This window comes from Pleurodeles waltl, chromosome 7, assembly GCF_031143425.1.
Source record: "Pleurodeles waltl isolate 20211129_DDA chromosome 7, aPleWal1.hap1.20221129, whole genome shotgun sequence".
Lineage (NCBI taxonomy): Eukaryota > Metazoa > Chordata > Amphibia > Caudata > Salamandridae > Pleurodeles > Pleurodeles waltl.
The window spans coordinates 644,934,604-644,957,084 of NC_090446.1; positions in this window are offsets into that span (position 1 = coordinate 644,934,604).

The window sequence follows — 22,481 nt, forward strand, 5'->3', positions numbered from 1 at the left end:
AAACAACCCGCTGAAAGTCCTTCCCTTTCCTCCACCTCTGGATATTGGGCACAAATCTCCTAGTGTCTCTGTGCTTTACATTTAGGAAGCTTCATTAACCTCTTGCCTTCAATTCATTACTTCCTATGTTCTGCCAGTTTTGTAGGTCACAGCTTCTAGGGACGTCAGTCCTGCAAATTAATCTTTTTGGAGGTTATCCTCGTATGCCCTGTTTACAGTGCCTGGTATTTCATTTATATTTTTTGTGCCAGTACTTTGATTTTCTTTTTTTGTTGTTTTTGTTTACATCGGTGGTCACGCCTCATCGTCAAAGCACAATTTACCTTGCTGATCACAAAAGATGAGCTTGAGAAAGTGGCCTGTTAGGCAATGGGCAGATTTAGTTGACGTAGGGAAACAGGTTTCCCTTGGGGTTTCTTTCCCTTCTTTGGGAGAAGGGCCAAAGTGATAAGGCAATCTTTAGAGGGTATGCCCCAGGTGCCATTATTAACGAGCACAAACCACAAAGCAGTTAAGAAATAAAGAACCTAAACGTGCAAACTACATTTTAAAAATAAACGAAATACGTTATCAAAAATTGGTCTTCAAAAAGGACAATAATAGAATTAAGGGATCAAAATTTAGGACAAAAAAATAATTTGTAAAAAATTACGGAGAGAAGTGGACATGCATGAAATGGATGCTCAGGGCTGCAGTTCCTTGGCTAAAACATCCACTCAGAGTTAGTAGGACATTGAGATAGTTTAATGATGGAAATGTAGCCTATCAGAAGAATGCTTCAAACTGCACAAAAGGGGCGGGAACTATCAGTTACCCTGATGTGATGTTTCTTGCTCCTCCAGATAGGGACATTTTAACAAAGTTACAAATCCATTTGTAGCGCTCTGAACTCTTTTTGTTAGAGGAGAGTTGCCCTGAAGCCTATCACATTGGCTGTGTTCTTCGGTGCATCTCATTAGTAAGCCAGGCTCTCTTATGGCAAAGCAGGACTCCAGACTGTTAAGTCCTTTACGGCCTTTTGCAGCATGCACTCCACTTCGTTCGACATCCTGTGTGACCTGCACCTTTCTGTGGACCGAAGGCCTCTGCAGCTTCCCAGCACATGCCTCTTTGAGGCAGGCAGCGTTTTCAGTATTTACAAGTCAGTCCAGATAGGATAGTGGAACGTGTCTGTAAACTGGCACTGCCAGTCCTGGGAAACAAATTCTAGATACTGGATTTCAAGGCAGAGGGCAGTAGAATTCCTTCTTGCACTTAGGAGGGGCTTCATCTCCCGTGTTCAAGAAACACCTGAAGGCCCACTGGGCTAAGCAGAAGCGTTCAGAGTGGGAACTACCATGCCATTAATAAGTGATCATATACCAATCTGCAACCATTTTTCAGACACCCTACTACCACTTTTATGCCATAACGTTTCAGTTCCTTCACTTATTATGCCAAGATTCTTGCAGACTTGTTAGTCTCTTAAAGCCCAAGATGGAACAGGAGAGCAGGTAAGCTAAGGAGATAGTTCCCAAAGGGAGACACCCAAATCCCCCCATTTATTATCGAGTTCAGCCTTTTTCATTAGAGGGAATCTAGTGCCCCCTCTCAACACAATCCCAAAATACCCCACTGCGGCGTGTAATCTGGGTGCTGGAGAAACCTCTTCATGAGTTTACCCAGTGCTTTAATTGGGCCGGTACTGAGTACCAGCAGTTTTTTATTTTAAGAGGGGGAGTACCGGCACATCTCAAGAAAACCGTAATACTTTTAATTGGAGAGTACCGGCACTTCTCAGAAAGAAGCAGGTACTCTGGCACAGAGTACCTGCACTTTAATTTTTCCATTTCAAGCACTGAGTATACCCAAGTGTGTGACAGCAACAGAATTCACCCTTTTCCCGTTTTGCACTCCGGTTGTATTCTCTGTCTTTTTCCATGACGCTGTGTATGTTCCGCTTGAATATGGGCTGCAGATGCTGTCCCGGGAATGCTGTGAAGAAGGGGTGGCCTGAACCTGCTCTGCGGCACAAGAGTGGACACAATGCAAAAGGGTTGCAGCATAAGTATGCATGCCTCTCCTTAGGCAGCTACAGCTGGAGCCGCCACACAATATCGCATGTCTGAAAAGTGACCAAGCTGGAAGCGGAGCCCACAAGTGATTACGGATTTGTGTTTTTTTTTTTGTTTTTTTTTTTCCAATAACAGATTTTGTGAGTTAATGTTTTCATGTTGATGCATTTTCCAAAACTTAGACACAATTGAGTACTAAAGTGAGATTTTTATTTATTAGAGACCAGAGTCTGTAGCAACATCTGGCTAGTACTGTACCTCATGAGCTGAACGATAAGGCAGAAGCAGCGAAACGAGGTGTTTTTCTTCTTTCAGGGAGCAAATGAATAACATTTAAAAAGGCCTCGGTCATAGTGTAGGCCCACAGTACTGGGCACTGAAAACGGGGAACAAAAGCGTACTGTTTTTAGAAAGCACGTGGGCCTATGCTCGGTTATGTTCTGTTATCACATGTTATACTAGGATGTGGGTGCCTGATTCTGATGCGTCTGAGGGCTACAAGGCTCTTCTTGTTGCCTACCGCTCTTTGTAAGTTTAGCAGACCGCAGCCGAGGTAAAAAAACAAATAGTATAGAGTTCTAAATCGAAAAAAGCAGAAGGAAACTTGTAAAGTATGTTCAGTTACTCACAGCAATTTTGCCAGGGACGTTCTATGGCATGGGCAAAGTGGACAGTTGACCAGGACCCCCACCTTAGATTGAGTTCCTGTGAGGGTGAACTTTCTCTCCAGCTCACTTCTGTGTATTTCAGCTCTCAGCCCTTAAAGTAAAATTCAGCATTGTTTGGCATCACAGGAGCTGAATTAGCAATAAAATGGGTAACACAATTGAAAGTTGCTCAAAGCAGGAGCTCAAAAGATTTCTTGTCTAGGGCTCCAAAATCCTTAAAATGGCACTGAAGTTGGTATTTTCTTTTTTTTTTTTTTTTTCTTTTTCTTGCAGGCAATAGTTCAGTAATCTGTTATTCCAATAAAGCCTGTTTGGATCAAGGAACAACCCTCATAGTTGTAGGTTTGGGAACTATGATGGTGACATCATCAAAGGAAAGATATCTGATCTGACCTGGTAGTGTGATATTCATGATAGGTTCTCTCATTGCACAACACTAGGTTCTGCACCTAGCCCGTCGCTCCCCAATATTGTGCTTTGCTCTGAAGAGTTATCAAACCCTGGCTCCGGGATTTTGCCTGGAGGTGCATGCAGCCTGACAGAAGGCATGAGGTGCTTTGGGAGTATGGCTGCAGCTATAGATGTATGTATATGGTATCTACAGATCACAGACCCAGCTACAAGCCAACGGAGGGCTGTGCAACATAAGGGATACCAGGTTACATAAGTGGCAATCACAAGGGTAATGGGTGTACGAGAGAATACGTTTTTATAATACTTGGTATTGGTTAGAGAAGCCATTGGAGATATTAAAGCGTGCTGGAAGATGCTGTGCTCAGAAAATGGTCTTAATTTGCTTGGCAAAATATAGAAGGGATGGTTTTGTGAATTCAGAACAATAACTTTGTTCCAGATTCTTGGGGTTTATCCGGAGAACGTTTGCTGTCTGGACATCCTGATCTTGGAGGCCAGGTAACTCAGCGAGTCAGTCATGTCAGCAAGGAAGTTTGGTTTTGTTGCCGGGGGTCGGTAGAGGAGATGCATTGTAAAAGGCTGAGTTATTGCTTGAGGGAAGTGACAGGGAAGAAGTGTAATGGAGCTGAAGGTTGGTTGCAAGATCCTACAATGATTGCTGGATTACTGCAATGCCTTTTCGTGCCTTATCCAGTCTGTCATAGTATTTGGTGTCATACTGTCATAGTCTTTGGTGTCATACTCTTGTGGAATAAGGGCGTAAGGATGTTTGTGTTTGGTTGAGAAAAAAACAGATTTCTGTAGTGAAAATGGTTTAAAGTGTGTTTTGTGCAGGGTGGCAGTGTGTTTTGGCACTTTGTTTTGAGTCATCATACTTCCCCTAGCCAATGAAATATGGGTAGTTTGGTTTTCAAAGTGAACAACAGGGTTCCTGTCAGCTTATCCTGTCCGCTTCACCTACCACATCAGTTATGGCATGGGTCTGTCATCGTTGGAGTGCCAGCTGCCCTTTGTATGAGTGCACTCATCTTTTATCCATCCTCACACTCTATGTGCGTGTCTGGCAGTGGCTTAATAGCGCAGTGTATGTGAACTTAGTTTATTGAGTGGGGTGTTAGATGCCTGAGCTACAAATTGTTAGTGGTGCTGTCAACCCCATCTTCATATCCTTCTGTCTTTTTGTACGTGGAGTCCAATCTATTATCCTTCTCCTGGTTGGCCAGATTGCAGTTAAAAACAGATGGGTTAGTGTGTCTGTGACCTTCCCCATTTTTAGGTTCTTGAATGCCAGAGGGAAGGGCACCAGGAAGTCGAAATAAGTATAAGTTACTCACTGTAACCTTTAAAGTCCCCATCCGAAGCCCACTCACCGCTTGTACCAAAAGACTGATCTGCTGGTTCAAGTTCTCTTGCCTCACAACTTCGATACAAACAGAAGGAAGAAGACCAGGCCTCTAGGTAGGTCAGAAGTAGTATTTAGAGGCAGAACCAGTTCATAGATGGGGTTTGTGGGCATCCACATTTTCAGATTGTTTTCCTTCTTGCACTGACCAAAAAGTTCTCTGGTCCCCAACAACAGAGTGTGTATGTCTCACAATACTTGCTTGCAAAGGGGGCTGTGGAACTTGGCGTACAAGAGTCATTAAGGTAAGTAATAGTGGGTTTTTTCCCCCTCCCAGACACGCCTTTACTTCAGTTTTGATTGAAAACCTGTTTGCTCACAAATGTCAGTTTATGAAAAAAAAAGTTCACCTGAGCTAGGAACTTTTTGTTAGGGCCAGTCAAGCTTTACCTGTTGCTCAAGTATAATTCCCTAAGACTCCATCCATTTGGCTCTCTACTGATGACGTCATATTGCCATAACTCCAGATTAATACCTTCTATTTTTCGAAAGTCAATTTGGTAGGAGCTCATGCTAATTATGCAATTGGCCGACGTCTCCAAACGAGAAGAACTTTACTTCTGGCAGAAAATTAAATTGCCAGTGTCTTTTCTCGGTTACAAATGTATTTCTAATCAAAAGCCAGGCTATTAGCGCTGTCAGTGACGTTTAGAATGATGCCTTTTGGGACGCACTTGTACCATTAAAGTTACAAAATACTATTACAATAATATAGGCACGTTAGCACTTACATAAAACACACCATCAAAGAAAGATAAGCAGGAAAATCGGATCTTAAAACAAACAAAAAAAAAAAATATATATATATATATTTTTTTTTTTTTAAAGCAATGTTACAAGAATCTTGAAATCTATGAAGTTTAGACATCTCATCTGTGCATCGCATCAGGGGTCCGACCTTACCTGCATTTGACGTCCCTTGACTTTTCATTTCCTCTCCTTAGTGATAATCGAGCACTGCCACCCTTCTTCCAGTTTGGACTGCAGAGTGCTTGAAACCGATTTGATGCCTTTTTTCCGGTTTATTTTTCTGCCACTTTGTCTCCCTGCTGAACACATTTCTTCATTTTCATGGTTACTAAACCGGTCTCCAAGGAATAGCATTGAGCAGTATTGCATTTGAAGGAGGTTGTTCACTGCTTCTTACCTTCGCATGGCTCCTCACCTCAGCAGATGCAAAATAACAGTCAAGCACAACAAGCGGTACACTTCCTCACAGGAGCGCCATCTTCATTCTGAGGTTTTGGGGCCGTCTGTTGGGGTGGGCAGTCTGGTACTGTACGCAGAGCAAAGGTCGGCCAGAGCTAGAAGTACCGGGTCACCAGGATTGTGTCTTCCCGCTGAAGTCTGTCATATCGAGGACATTTGTGGGCTCTGCCCTCCTGAGGCGTTCCAAAATCAACACGTACAAGGCTGAGAAGCGGTAATTGGAAATAGCCCACTGACCGAGTATGTGCTGGGGGGAAATGTATATTGAGTATTGATTTCGGTGAACCCTGTGACCTTAGTCAGTTACTTAGGATGTTTTCTAAGATCAACTGTTTTCAATACATATATTAAACGTTATGGGTCATATTGACATTTTAATACCCTCGTCCTTTCTAAATGTAGCCCATTTTCACGGGGCTAATTTTCTGTACTAAAAAATGTGAAATAAAAATAGGGCTATAGGTGTGCATTCAACCACTCTCAGAAGCCTCCCAAAATCATTCCTTATTTACTTACAAGTTCCTCTCCTGTTCAGTCAGTCATTTTGCCCGACGTTCGTTTTTGCGACCACGTACTAGGCAGATCTGGGCGTTGTTTTTTAATTTTTTTTTTTTTTTAATTGTTGGTGGTTTTGCTTTTCGGACAGTTTTCTCTGTAGCTCTCTGGGACATTTCAAGACAATGTTGCCGAACGAATACTGAACTTACCAGCATCCAGAACCTCCGAAGTGGCCGGAGTGTGCAGCCACAGTGCCGGGCATCGTGTGTACTGAACCTCACTTGCGGCGGCGGCGGCTCAGCGGAAATGCTTACCGCGTACACTTTGTACGAGTTGATAGAGCAATTTAGATCTTTATAGCCATATACAGTTACAGGTAGGTGCACACGCTTAATGATTTTCTGAGGGTTTGCATTCACCGTCGTAGAGCTGGCTACTGTTAGATGTTACTGATGAACATGACTTTACCTTGATTCGTAAGTGACAGATTACATCATCTGATCTTGATACACTAATAAAATATCCACTCCACCATTCTCAATCAGATGGCCATTCATTTCTTAAAATATTAATGTTTGTTTCGTAAAATGTTACTCCAATACCGAACTGTCTTGAGAAGGTTGTTGGTAACTATACCCAGGTCCATGTAAGGTATCGTGCATTCAAACGTATTTCCTTGAGTTTTGATACTCGAGCCAATTATTTTTTTCTTACGGTGATAGGGGGGAGTGAATTCTGTTTCCCCGTATCTGTACATGTCTAACTGAATCTTCTTTTGCACACATGTGTAAATGCTTTCAATAATTCATCTGCCAGTTTTACATTTCTGCATCCTTGACTGGGTGGTTTTGACCGGCAATGAAGGTATAGATTCTTAAGTATTGGGTACCGCCTAATAATGTTTGGGGAAAATATATATTTTAGCTGAAAAACACCGTTAAACAGTATTGTTTTTGTTTTTTTACAGGTTCCTTTATCAAAATAGTGTTTGCTGAACCAAAAGTACATTTTCTCTGTTATTTTTGTTGGTGAATTGCTTGGATATTTTTTAGTAGCACACTTCATTTCCCTTCCATGTATTTTCTTTGCACGCTGAAACTGGCAGCATGGCCTGCTCAGCAGTCAGCATAACCTTCACCCAACAATAGACTTTTTGCTTGGCATTTTTTTCTTTAAAGCCCTTTGATTTTCATGAAAATCTTGAGTTTCAGAATTTGCAGTATTTCTGAAAATCATAATATTGTGAAAATGGAACTTACTTCTGAATACAAAATGAAGACTATTATTGTGCTTTTCTGGAAAAAAAAAGTTACAATGGCAAATTAGGTATTTTTTTCTGTTCTTTCTGCCCTTTTTCCATGCCTCTTGACTGCCCCTTGAATCGGGTACCTTACATACTGTCTCTTCTTAGTTCTAGAACATTTTTCCCCAAGATGCTAAAATTACGATTTTTATACAATTCTCAATTTTCCAAGCTGTCAGGGAAAATGTGATCACTTTCATCAGCAAGTCACAAGTCATGAAAAGTTAAAATGTGATGGACAGAGTTTGGAATTTCACAAATTAACCTAACGCCCTAAGCAAAAGTGTTAATGCTTTCAAGTCCATAGTCTCCTTTTTGTGACTCTTAATTTATCAAAACCTACTGGACAGATTTACTCAAAACCAAGTTAAGTACGGTTTCTGAATGAAGTTCCACATTCGTGCCAATTCTGGCCATCCTTCATTTAGTGGTTTTTGCTATAGAAGTGATCATACTCTCCCTCTATTTTATTGTCTCTGCAAGGAACGTCAAGAAAATCTTCGACAAGTATGCACCAAACTTGGTTTACCATAATTTAGTAGGACATTGTATAATTCGCCACGTTTGGTGCAGATCAGGTAAATGGTTCAAAAGGTATAAAGGTGGCCTAAATGATGTCTCACTTGCAAATTAAAACCTAGACGTTCTATAAGAGAAGCCACATTCTTGTCAAAAAGCAATAGGAGTCTATTACCCCCAGGGCCTCAGGCAAGGCAAGACCGGGGTAATTGGCACATGTAACCTTCAGCCTTCCCCAAGGCTAGAGGACGGGGGGGTGTTTGGGGGGAGGTCCTAAAGGTGGGCGAAGGTGGCCAGTGCTTAATTTGAACCGATGATTGCCAGTCAGGGCCACCTCACTTTTTTTTTTTTTTTTTTTGGTGGAGGAGGGGGGGGGGGGGGAACAACAGTTATTTTTCTGCATTAGAGATTTACAGAGAGCATGGGAGGAGAAAACACACATCAGATAGGACGAGAAAGAGAGCAAAAATACCACAAAGGATGAATGCAGGAATCAGCAGGAGCGAGAGAAACAATAATTTGCAATCCAATAGGTCTCGCATTTGCTTGAGTTAGAGCTATTGGCATTGTAACTTCATAACTTGACTTTTCTTGCCACATAAATTGGTCAACCCTGCCTCATATTTTCTTCTTTTCCTGCCATATAATTGCAGTGTCCCTGCATATAACTAAAGCACTTCCATTTACCTTCTTCCTCTATCTGCAGCAAAAATGAAAATGTTGCCATTTAGCATCGTAATTTAAATCTGCCATGCTAATTCCAATAGAATCCCACTTTCACCACCCCACCGACAGAGTTGCTGGCTGGCTAACGCAATTCCTTGAAAAAAAGACACCAGTCAGCCACAGAGTACAAAAAAACTAGAAGGGTCACACAAACATTTCAAGAGTGTTCAAACATTCATAGTGTAATAAGCATGGTAAGCTGGCCTGAATCATGGTCATAATTGTAGTACGAGATTATTAAAACATATACAATTATCATATAAACCTTTACCATAAATAAACTTTTGCCATTAGACTTTAATGCTTAAAATAGCCCCTAGAGGGCACCTAAACAAAAATATCATTTGTAAGAAACAGTGTCATGTAACCATATTGTTAGCCCTTGAGGTCAGGACCCCATTAAAAAACAGAAGAAAGCAATGCAGTGTAACCATATACTTGGCCCCGAGAGGGCATTTTTAGGGCTAGCAGGCCTACCGCAATGATATTACAAACAAGGACTTTAAAATAAAACATCTTCCAGTTGTAAAAGAAATGTTCTATCCACGAGAAAGCTTAAAAGACACTAAATGGCGGGGGTATTGTTTTGGGGTCCCCACTAACCAAGTGTGGGGACCCAGAGATGATGTAGACAGAGACCGCATTTTGAAGGTCATCACATTGTCCTAGGACCACCGCATGCTGGCATCATGTGGCAAGTTTTTGTTCAGAGAATATTATAGTATGTTGACTTCAATTCTCAGAACAGCCCCTAGAGGACATCACAATGACAATAGCATTTGTAAGAAACATGGAACTATATAGTTAGCCCCTAGAGGGCATAACCACACGAAAAGGAAAAGGCAATAAAAATGTAGTGTAACCATATATTAAGCCCCTAGAGGGTGTAGTGCATCAATAATTTTCAGGCGTAGCAAACCTATAGCAATGATAGTAGAAACAATGCCCATAAAGCATAACCTATTCCCAGCGGTAAAACAAAAGTTCCAGCCATGAGAGCACTTAAAAAGACACTGAATAGCTTGAGGGGTTATTATTTTGGGGTCCCCACTAACCTAGTGTGACCTAGACAGAAAGAGTGCATCGTGCTGAATGCTTTGAATGTTGTCCCATTGCCCTAGGACCATCACAGGCTGTTATGAGCAAATTGTCTTGTAAAAGTAATGGCCTCCAAAGTATCATGGGGTGAGTTCCTGAGTGCAGTGAATATTGTATCGACACTCCTGCAGAGCTGGGAAAGCCGCTTTCGCTTTGAGGATTTCTATTTTATGTAAAGCATTTACCAATTTTTTTTTTTAAGGGGAGATCCACAAGAAATGACTCTGATTAGGTAACTGTTAACGATGTGACCAGTGCTCCAGTACCACGATCGAGTTCACCCTAATCTGCCTATTCTTACTGTGAGCACCATGGCCGCCATGGAGCAGGAATGGGAGAGACAAAAGAAAAAAATAGTTTGCCCACGCTGAAGTATATTGGCAATCGTGCAATAATCCACGTCACAGGATTATTGCAAGGCAGTAACGAAAACAGCCTCATGGAGGGACAAACATAAAGCATTTACCAATGACATCAAGAGGCAAGCCCAGGAACGAATGAAAGTGATGGGCATGGTTAAAAGCCCACAATACATACAAACAGGTCAAAGTGCTTGCTCACTCGACCTAAAAAGAGGCATGGATGTCTGGCAGATTTATAGACAACCAGCCCTGCTATCGGCATGCTGACATTTAATTGCATTGGCTGCCGGCTACTGAGCAGAGCTTCTGCCACTGACATTCTTTCACAATGAAGCACTGGGTGGTGGGGAGGAGGTTCTGCCCTACAAGCTTGTTTTCCCAACAGTGAGAGGGCAGCACCACTCCCCCAACTGCTCACCTGATGTTCGTGAATAGTGGGAGAGATTTTAAAATTAAATTGAACCCAGGATTCGGGGTAGTGAAATAAACACCCATTGATCTCCGGGCCCAATTTTTATTTTACAGTCTCATGACCAATATTGGTAAGCATCAAGAATGGTTTTTAAAATGAGTGTTCTGGAAGGAGCATTAGGGTCCTCTAGTCTTACCTTGCCAAACAGCTGAAAGGGTTATTTCTTTTCCTTTCTTGCTTTGCCCAAGGGCCAGGGAGGAATTACGGCTACTCATAGAATCCCACTGCGCTCAAGCGCCGGATAGCAGTTTAAAAGTGCATAGGGAAATGTCGCTCTTCCCTCACTCCTTGCCCAAGGGCTCGAGTCTTTTTTTTTTTATTTTATTTTTTATTTGGAACATACTCTCCTTGCAGTGTACAAAAATGCAGCATTTATCTTAGTTGGAGGATGAGCAATAATTTTCTATTGTTAAAAAGAACACACTGGTGATGAAATGTATTTTTCCTTTGATATCTAGTTACAAAATGGTGTCTCTTTTTAGTAATGCCTTTAAAATTGAATTTAAATGGCTTGTAAAAAAATTACACCTGTCCGTTACTTGCCTTGCTTAAGAATGAGGTAGGATGGGAATGCCCCAGTGCGAGGAAATGCTCTACTTGCGTTGCCCATATGCAACGGGTGTGGATCTAAATTCAACTCCACCTTGCCTTTCCCAAGGGCAAGGATGTTAAATTTGGCTCTTGCTTCCAGCTCAAGTAGCAAAACCGCAAGGGTAGGAAAGACCCAACCCTTTTCCCTAACTCGTTACCCAGGGTTGGGGGGCTGCTTTGAAAAAGAAAACCAGCGTTGACAAAGTCAGAAGCTCTTGCAAGAGTTGTTTGCTTTGCCAATATTTTTGTAACCATGTTGCACGCCACAGTGGCTCCTGTTAAGCATGGCGAAACATAAGTGGGGTAAAGGAGAGTGATATGAAGTGTCATAAAGAGGATTAGAGTGGAGAGCTACGGAGTGGCGTGGAGTGATGTAGAATGGTACAGTGTTGTGACGTGGAGTAGAGACGTGGAGTTTCATCGAGTGATGAGTATCATGGCGGTGGTATAGTGGAAGGGCGTAGAGTGGAGTAGAGGTAAATGGCATAGAGTGTTGTGAAGTGGCATGGAGTGCCTTGGAGCGGTGTAGAGCAGAGTGGAGTGACATAGAGGGTGTTGAGTGGAGTACTGTGTTGTAGAATAAAGTGGCATAAAGCAGAGTAGGTTGTACAGTGGAGAGACAGAGTGGAGTAGAGTAGGAGAGTGGAATGGCATAATATGAAGCTGGGTGTTGTAGAGTTGAATAGCATAGATTGGAGTGTTGTAGAGTTGAATGGGGTAGAGGGGTATTAACATAGAATAGAGGAGTGGGGTAGACTAGAGTGGCTTGGAAAGGCATATAGTAAAATGGTGTAGATTTCCATACAGTGGAGTTGCATAGTGTGTCATAGAATACAATAGAGGAAAGTGGCATAGAGGGAGTTGACTAGAGCATTGTGGGGTCCTGTTGTAGAGTGTCATACAGTGGAGTAGAGTTTAATGGAGTAGAGCATCTTAAAATTGATTATTATTGAGTGTAGTGTTGTAGAGTAGCCTAGGGTGAAGTGGCATAAAGTACAGTGGAACAGAGTAGAGGGCAGTGGCCTAGAGAACATTGGTTTTGAGTAAAGTGGTGTAAATGCATTAATGTAGAGTGAGTGGCATAGAGTGTAGTGCAAAGTGCAGTGGAAGTAGAGGACAGTGGCTTAGAGTTGAGTATTTCAGAGTAGAGTGAAGTGGTGTAGGATACAGTACAGAGGTGTAGCAGACATCATAGAGGTGTGGAGTAGTGGCATGGAGTGCATTGGTGCAGAATAGATTAGAGTGGCATGGAGTGAAGCAAAGTGTAGTGGCATACAGTACAGTGGTGCTGAGCAGAGTGCAGAGGCCTAAGTACAGAGGTGCAGAGTAGAATAGAGTGGTGTAGAATGCAGTGATGTTGAGTGCATTTGTGCAGAGTAGTTCAGTGAGGTGTAGTGTTGCAGAGAAGAATATTGTGGAGTGCAGTGGTGTAGTGACAAAACTTGCATTAGAGTAGAGTGGCATAGAGTACAGTGGTGCTGACTAGAACAGTAGCATAGAGTGCATTGAGAGAGTGCAGCGGTGAAGAGTGGTGTAGCCTGCAGTGGTGCAGAGTAGAGTGGCATAGAATGGAGTGCAGTGGCATTGACTAAACTGGTGTATAGTGCAGTGGCGAAGAGTGTAGTGGTGCATGGTAGAGTGCACTTGAGTAGAGTAGTGCAGAGTAGAGGGGCATAGAGTGAAGTGGTGTAGAGCAGCGGTTCCCAACCTTTTGACTTCTGTGGACCCCCACTTTATCATTGCTGGAGCCCGGGGACCCCCACTGAATCTTTTTTGGAATCTGGGGACCCCACCCACTGAGTCATTACTGAAAGGTGGGGACCTAATCTGGTAATATTATTTAATTTTCTAAGCAGTCGCGGACCCCCTGAGGAGGCTTTGCGGACCCCCAGGGGTCCCCGGACCACAGGTTGGGAACCACTGGTGTAGAGGGTTGCACCAGATGCCAGCACGGCTAAAGCTGGCATTGGTGGTAGGCTGTTGTTGTTTTAGTGGAACATGTTCTCCTATTTCATTGTTAACAACACTCACATCCAACCAATAGTTTTTATACTATGTTTTGACAGACACAGGATGTTTAAGGCTGTAGTGTAAAAAATAGTTGTTTCCAGACCCCTTTTTGTAATTTTCTGAAAAACAGTAATCTGTGTTGTGTAGGTTTTTATGGAATAGTACTACTGTAAGTGTTGCACATACTAGGGCTGTTGCTCATTAAGTGTAGTCATGTAGACGACACTTTTTGGCTTGGCAAAGCGTGCTATTATTAAAGGGTTTTCTTCTCAGATTATCTGATTGTAAACAAAAAGATCATTAGACATTAGCTAGAGGGTCACATTAATCAAAAGCCAGCAGTTCTTTGATAGAAAAATCTTGACACGAATATCTGTTGCCACAGAAAATGCATGCACTTCCTCCCTTCAGGCCGGTTTTAAGAATTATATTATGGCCTCACACACTGGAGCACAGGGGGCGCATGAGCAGGCTCCATTGGGAGAGTAATGTGCATTTCTCTTGCTTCCTATAGACGCTCTCTTTTATAAGTCACAGAAAGAAAGGTAAACACCAAGCTTCCCTCTGTAGAAGAAGCCTGACATTTAATCTTCTTGTTTAAATGCACAGCAGGTTTTTCAAGAAAAGAGCAAGGCCTGTTTACAGAAAGTGAGATATCGGAAGAATACAGTAGTTCAGGTTTTGAGCAAGGGCCGGGACAAACTCAAGCTGGACAGCCTAAAACAAATAGATCCATCAAATAGGAAGCAAGGGAACGTGAGTTACAAAGCCATTGATAAACAATGTGCCGAATTCATTCCCATGGATTGCGCTGTCTCGTAGGCTTTGACCTAAAAAGGACTATGGAGCAGCAGTCAGTTGCCCTGTTCGTGCATGATGTGCAGCATTGGTCATGGCATTTGACACTTGCGCTTATGCCCTCTTCTTTTCTCAACTGGTAACAGGAGAAGATGGGATGCCAGCTGTTCCACACTTGAGCAGTGTTACAGTTGATAAGAAGACACAGAAGTAGGTGCCACTGATAGCATGCAGTGGTAGTGATTATAGCCATCTCAAAATGGATGCAGTTTTTAAACACCATACTGGTTCCAAAACATCAATTAAAAAAATCTCAGTGAAGAAATAGGTTCTGAGAGGAGGGTGATAGTTGCAGTGGATGATAAAACTCAGCATCTTGCACTTGGAGGGTTGGATTCAGGCGATCTGGGCTGAGACTGTGCCCAATGGCAGCTGGGCATAGCTCAGGCAAGTGGAATTGGTTGAGGAGCAAAGATAGCAGCTGCAGGGTGTCACTTCTGCGTGCAACCGAAGGCCTTGCAAACTGTTTTTGGGTGCACACAGATTGCCTCTGTACATTGCTAAAGATTGCACAGTAGATCTGATAGAGACTTCTAGCCACAGATTCCTTACCTAGAATAATTAACAGGAGTCAGACTGGATCCACAGGTTTTGGAGCAGTACCCTTCTATGCCGGCAGGTGGCATTGATCTGATTACATTGCCTTCACCGGAAGTGACGTGTCCTCTACCTACGTGGCACCACCCCGATGTGCTGATGTGAGTTTTTTCTTTCCACACCAAATAACTCATCTTTTCAGAGCTACCCTCACTCATTTTTTAACGAGCTTTCTTTCTCAACTTTCTTTTTTTTTTCTTTTTTTTTTAGATTTTGTCTCCCGGTGTTACAGGGTGGCCCTAAGAAACCGGCTGGTTTCAAACCATGTGTCACAGGCATATGTCTGTGACAGACCCACACATGGCATGCTTATGGTGCTCGGAGAGGTACTGTGACTTCAAGACCTTCAACAACTGCCAAGCCATGGTTCCAAAGGTACTGAGGAATTGATCTCTCAACCTCCTTGCTGCCTGACGTCAGTCGACTCCACAACACTCAAGATCTTGGTTACCTGGAAGGTCCTGGGACTGTTCGTAGAGCCGCACCCAGTAATCGTAGAGTCGTTGGGTAAGTTCCGCAAGCACAAAATAATTTAACAAGCTGAAGCAGTCTTTGACTTTTCCACACCCGCCAGATTCTTCTGATGAGGTGCAGGAGCATTTGCACTTCCACCCTCTTGCTTGGGAGGGGGGGGCCTGGGTCAAGGTCTGCTCCACCTTGCTTTCCCGGATCCAGAGTGACCCCCGCCCAGCTTAAGGAATTTTATGAGGCAATGCATCTCATATTTGGATGGCCCAGCCCCATTTGCAGTGCCTTTGGGCCCACCAGGCACAGGATGGGCTTCCCAGTATATCCCCGCTAGCTCGCTCACATGAGGCACCAGTTGGGGCTCCATTGATTCCATGCTGGATCCAGAGTAGAGCCGCCAGTGAAACAGAGGCCGTCCCCTGCACCAGCTCCAGTACCAATGTCACCAGTGCCCCATGGGGGGGGCACCATCCTCATTGTAATACCCGACTCCAGCACAGAGCTGGATGTAAACCAGGACCATGCTCTGCATATAGGAGCCAGTGCCTTTTACATTTGCCAGGCCTGGAAAGGAAGACAATTGGGAGGGGTCTGATGAACCTTATGGATACCAGCATCCCATAGATGATAATGAGGACAACTGTAATGAACGGGTGGAGGCCGGTGGGGTAGGCAAATCACCTGGCGCTGGCTTGGTCTATCCTCCTACTGTGGCTACAAAGGAGAGAGTTTCTTTCACTATGATGATGTTGCTTTGGGCAGATGAGGTATTGGACCTTCAGCTACCTACAGTGGAAGTCCGGATAAAAGTCGGGACGGAGGTGCTTCAGGTGGGAGTCGCACCTTCCAAACTGTTACACCCCATTAATGAAGGCCTCACCATGTCCAAGTCCTGCACAGGGGGTCCTGTGCATAGGACAATTGCCTACTGCCATTGACCCACACCTGGGGACCACAGTTTCCTTACCCAGCACCCCAACCCATAAAGCTTGGTGTTCCAAGCCTCCACCTTCTATTATCACACTCGGAGCGTTCTCTAACATTCCATTGGGTAGGGCATCCAAAAGGCTACATGTCTTTGGCAAGAGAATGTTCTCTTCAACCAGCCATGCACTGCAGTCAGTGAACACCACATGACTTTTGGGCTGACAGTCCTATACAATTTGGTATTTGCTTACCCAAGTGCTGCCACTGGTCTCCGGGGAGGCCTGAGCTATACTCTCCCAGGCTCTTGCGGACGGTAGAGACACAGCAAAGTTCACCATACTATGTGGGCTTGCTGGGTAGTGCAATATCGTCTGTGACATTGCTGAACCACACCTGGCTAAGAAACACTGACTTTTCATGGAATGTCCAAGTCACGCTTACGGACATGCTTTTTGATGGCTCTTGTCATTTCGGAGAGAAGGCAGATTCAACATGGGAGTGCTGTTCGTATGGCAGAGCTACAGCCAGGTCATTGGGCTAGTCTGTGGCTCGTAGTCATCCCCTGTCTGCCTCCTGCTCCTTATGTGGCTGTGGAAGGGGCTTCCAACCACATCCATAACCACACAGCACCATGGTCAGCAGGCTTCCTAGCCTTTTTGTAGCTAATGACATGTGTCTGATAGACCACATGGGACATTTAGTTAGAGGTCTTGGGGGTCCACCGCACCCCTGCAGCCGTGAGCCTTGAAACCCCTTTAGTTTCCCCCCAACCACCATGGGCATCCAGAGGAGGCAGGATACCCCATTACCAGCATCACCGGTGGTCAAGTAACTTTGGACTGTTGGATTTTGCAGATTGTCCAAAGGGGCTACTCAATCCCATTTGTGACTACCGCTCCACCCACTTATGACTGATGGAGGACCACGTCTCATTGCTCCGTCAGGAATTGCTGGTATAGAGAGGGTTCTGGCATTAGAAGTAGGTAATGGTTGCTACTCCAGCTACTTTTTGATACCCAAGAAGGATGGAGGGCATCAGCCGATCCTTTCCCTGCTCCTTCTCAATTTGTTCCTGAGAGAGGAGAAATTCATGATGCTCGTGCAACTTCTGTCTGCCCTGGAACTGGGAGACTGGATGTTCGCTTTGGACTTGCAGAATGCATATTTCCACATCCCTGGCCTGCCTACCCGCCCACAGACATTACCTGCATGTCATGGTGGGACAAGAGCACATTCAGTTTGCCATGCTGTCCTTCAGCCTTACTTGTGTGCCTTGGGAGTTTACAAAAGTTATGGTGGTTGCAGCTCACCTGTGGTCATGGGTTCCAGTCACCCCCTCCCACAGTGATGGGCTGTTGAAGATTTGCTCACCACAGGCAGTTTTCCTACCTCCAGACTATGGTGAATCTCCTGCAATCTGTAGGATTCACAATCGGCACGCAAGAGTCACACCTGACTCCCTCTCAGATGCTCCCTTTCATCAGAGCTGTTCTGGATACAATGCACTTTCGGGCCTATTCTCTCGAGCGGCGAGTCCGGGATATTCAAGGGATGATAACAATGTTTCAGCCCATAACAGGGATTTTGTTGAGAACGTCCCTGAGGTTGTTGGGCCTCACGGCCTCCGTCATCTTGCTTGTAGCTCCTGCCAGTTGGCATATGTGACCTTTACGTTGGGACCTGAAGTCGCAGTGGGAGCAGCATCAGAGAAATCTCTCTGGAATGGTCCAGATCTCAGAGGGCGCTATGGAAGATCTGCAGTAGTGACTGAAGAACTGCAGTTGGGGTTAGTGGCAGACCTGTGTCCTTTCCCCAAGTAGAGCTAACTGTGGAAACAGATTTGTCACTTCTGCAATGGGATGGCCAGCTGAGACAGGTGGAGATCAGAGGAGCTCCATATAAACCTGTTTGGGCTTCAGGTGATTCGCTTGGCATTGATGGAATAAAGATTTTCAATCAAGGGAAAGTTGGTGCAGTTGTTCACGGACAACACTACCACCATGTAGTACTGCAGCAAACAGAGCAGGGTGGGGTTGTGGACCGTTTGTCAGGAGGCTTTGCATCTCTGGACATGGCAGGAACACCAGGGTATTTCCCTGGTAGTTCGATGCCTGGTGGGTTCTCTGAATGCCAGGTTGGACAAACTCAGCTGAGGATACCTAGCGGATCACCAATGGCGTCTCCACTCAGAGGTGTGCAAGGACTCTTTCAGCAGTGGGGAGAGTCCTGGTTAATTCTGTTTGCGAATGTGTAATGTCAGTGGTCTTGCGTGAGTTTTCAAGCCAAACCAGTGGAGCTTTGGCCTCCTGTACATTTTTCCACCAATACCACTCCTGCCCAGCGTTCTCAAGAAGATCAGGAATGACAGGGCCCAAGTTATGCTTGTGGCTGCAGATTAGGCACAGAGTCTAGTCTGGTATTCCGAGCTGATGAGCATGACCATCAGTGCGCTGATCAGGGTGCTTCTTCTAGAGGATCTTATGTCACAGCAACAGGGGCGGGAAGGTTCTGCACCTGAACCTGCCCATTCTTTACCTCCATGCATGGAGATTGAGCGGTGATAGTTGACAGCTTTCAACCTTCCTCTCAGTCAGTTTTGTTATTCTGGCAGCCAAGTGTCCCTCTAAAAAGTTGGTATATGCCTGCCCTTCAGATAAGCATGACATTGTGTGATTCCTACAACATGGACCCTCTTTTTGCAACTCTTTCTAAGGTTCTTCTATTTGCTCTCATTGGCCCAGCAGGGCTCTGCTTTGGGCACAGTTAAGTTAGGTTTCAGCGATTTTGGCATTTTCTTTTTTGGTTGCTGGACAAACGTTCTTTATTTAAGTCGCATGTTGTAGCTAGGTTTTTTAAAAGAGCCCCACCCATCCAGCCTATCATCATGCCCCAGTGGGATCTAAATATTGTTCTCAACTTTTTGATGTGTGCATCCTACGCAATCGCCCTCTTAGCTTATTTACCATGAAAACTGCCTTTCTAGTGGCCATATCATCAGCCAGGAGGGTCAACAAACTGCAGGCTCTCATTGCACTCTCCTTAAACCACCTTCTACCCGGACAACCTGGCCCTATGTACACATGCCTTCCTTCTGAATGTTATTACTCCCTTGCGTGTGGGCCAGAATATCACCCTGCTTACCTTTGTTCCGCCTCACCCTGCAAGGGAAGAGGAGATATTCTGCTCTCTGGACCCAAAAAGAGCATTGTTATTCTACCTTTATTGCGCAAAACAGTTCTTGGTGAGTGATAAACACTTGTAGGAGCTAACAAAGGGAAGGCTGCGCAGAAGTGGTCCATCTCAAGATGAATAGAGCTTTGCATCAAGATTTGCTGTGCATTGGCCAAGGAGCAACCTCCTGAGGGTTTGCATGCTAACTCCACCAGATCTAAGGCTGCAACCACTGCTTTCCCCTGTGGAGTACCTGTCCCGGATAGCTGTCAGGCAGCAATGTGGGTGTCCTTGTCCACACTTACTAAACATTACTGTCTGGACAGTCAGATCATTTGAGATGGACACTTTGCTTATTCGGTCCTAGGGGACTTTTTCATTTGAAATTGGCTTTGCAAACCACCTCCTGGAAGGTATTGCTTGTAAATCTATTCTCAGGCAAGGAATGTGTGGCTCTCGGATTAACAAGTTTCTTAACTTTGGTAATATCTTATCTGGTAGAGACTCTGTCTAGCCTCAGATTCTTACTGACCCTCCCATCATCCCTTTGAGACGATTGCAGCATAAGAAATGCCCTTCTCAGCGCCTTCGTTTTTCACACCAGTGGTTAGCTCTCATTGTGGCTCCACTTTCCTGGCGTGGAAAGTTGCTAAAGTAACAAACGTCAGCACGCCGGGGTGGCACCTATATAAATACAGAGCACGTCTTTTCCAGTGTGGACGATGAGACAAAGAGCCGAACAACAACACCTACAAGCACCCATGGGTACTGCTCAAAAACTTCTGGATTCAGTCTCACATCTGGGGATATTCTAAGAAAAGGACATGACTGTGGCTAGATACTCTCTAACATATATGGCTTTACCAAAGGCAAGTAACTTGTTATTATGGGTGCACAAGGACATACCATGCACCAGATTCACACTGGCTGGCTGGAAGCACTAGGTACAGAACACACCAGAGGCCATACTCTGTATTTAGTGGTTGTTGCTGAAGGCCAACTGGTGTGCAAAGTGGTATAATTTAGAATGATACAGCGTGAAGAATGTGGCCAGTTGCTGCACCTCGTTACCACTTGTCAAAGGCCAGGGGAAAATGATTAGGGTTATGAGATCTGGCTGTTGGGCATGGCTGAAGATTACCCAATGTGTGGAGAGTTATGTTGGGTGAATGGCATTCAAAACATGCTTATGGCATGTGGACTGGCTGCAGTGCATTGCCTAAAGCCACACCATGCAATAAGAGTAAAATATCCCTTCCCAAAGACTTTGCATATAGGCTTTGTGCAAACGGGGGCTGCTCCCAGGCATGGGCATATGCCACACCCTATTCGCAGTGGCTTGAATATGTGGTGGAAGGCAGAGAGTGGTTTATTTAATCATGAGTAATTGGTGCCGGGTGTGGCCTGGATCCATTCCCTGTGCTTAGTGACCACTGGCTGGGTGGATGCAAGAGTAGGCCAGGCTGTGTGCAGCAGTTTTAGGGCACAGAAATGGGAGCCGTGTTTGCCATGGCCATACTTTGTGACTAGGTAGCTCTGTGACCACTGTGTGTGGCTGATGGCATGGGGATTAGAGAAATGGGCCACCATGCTAGGCCTGAAGTCAATGCCTTACATTCTGTGGCTGCTGGACATGAACAAGGCTGTGTGCAGAAGGTTCAGGGCACAAAAACCAAGAGAACATGTCTGGAGACGATGCATTGGATTCAGAGATGTTAGCATTGATGGCTATGTAGAGATCTATTTTGTTAAAAAGTGAGTCCCTCTCTCACAGAATACTGAAGGTGAGGTCTTTTTGAACTTTTCTATACCATGATCGTTTAAGCCAAATTCAGGTTTGGCACTGTGAAATCTCTCTGATATATCCTTTGACAACTGTTCTGGACTGTCACGTGGGCTTATCTAAGCTGATCTGTGGTTGTATCCAGGTCAGAACAGTCAGCTTTTTTCAAATTACAAGTCCCCTTACATAGACAGATGGACATGGCAATCTTTTCAGTGGTTTTACCCCAGATATTTGCCTTAAGTATTTTGTTGACCAGAGATCTCTGTGCCGTTGGTCCCCGGTAACTAGGGGGTAAAGTGCCTGTGCTCCCCCTTTAAACCTGATTAAATGGGTATACTCCTCATTGGCATATTTAATGTACCTATAAGTCCCTAGTATATGGTACCAAAATGTAAACAGGGACTGTAACTTATGTGTCACAAGTGGATTGCAGCATCCATTGTGCTATCCTCTACAATGACAGTATACACATGACTGCATCACTGCCACCAATAGCCGGGCAGTGCAGGTTTTAACTGCAAATTTGACCTGTCAAAACAACCCCTTTTAACAGGCCTAAAACGCCAAAACCTTCCTTTTTAAAAATCCGTCATCTCTGATTGGGTCTTGTAATTCACGAAGGCAAGGTGCATAGTTTTTAATAGTAAAACATGTAAGGATTTAATGTTAAACATGTTCTTACAGTTAAAATGTATTTTCATTGCCGCATGTTTGGCCGTTACATAGGAAAAGACTGAAATGTAATATTAAATACTTTGTATCTCAGGAACGGAACTAGCTAGAAAAAAACCTTTTAAAATAGTTGTTACAAATAAAATTCAATTTTGATGTCTGATTTGTTCAAAATATTAAGGATAGTAACTTTTAAAGTTACCTTTCCCCTGCTTGAAGTCCCTCTAAACGAAATCTGCATTTTGTTCTCCCACTTCGGCCTGACAGTAATTAGCATTTAAAAGGCGTGCATGGGGTGTGGGAACTTGCTTCCAGGAAAAAATCAGAAAGACTTATCTGTATGGGCAGAGGAGACCCTTCTGAACCTGACTGAATATGCAAGAGTATATCCTTGTTGGAATTAGTGTCATGTCTGCTTGAATGTCACATCCTGCTTCACGGTTCTAATTGTGCTTTTTATGTGGCATGTGAGATGCACTGCAAAGAGGCCTCTACTGTCAGTGGCAAATGATAGCGGACACTTGGGCAAGGCCCTTAATTTGTCTTCCCAGCCAGTCAAGCACAATCACAGTAGGCCTGTTTTGACATTACAGTGTCACAGGCTGTTGGATGTGTATGCTAGGTACACATTACATTTGGGTTTCTTTTTGAAGGAGGAAAACAGAATTTAAAACCA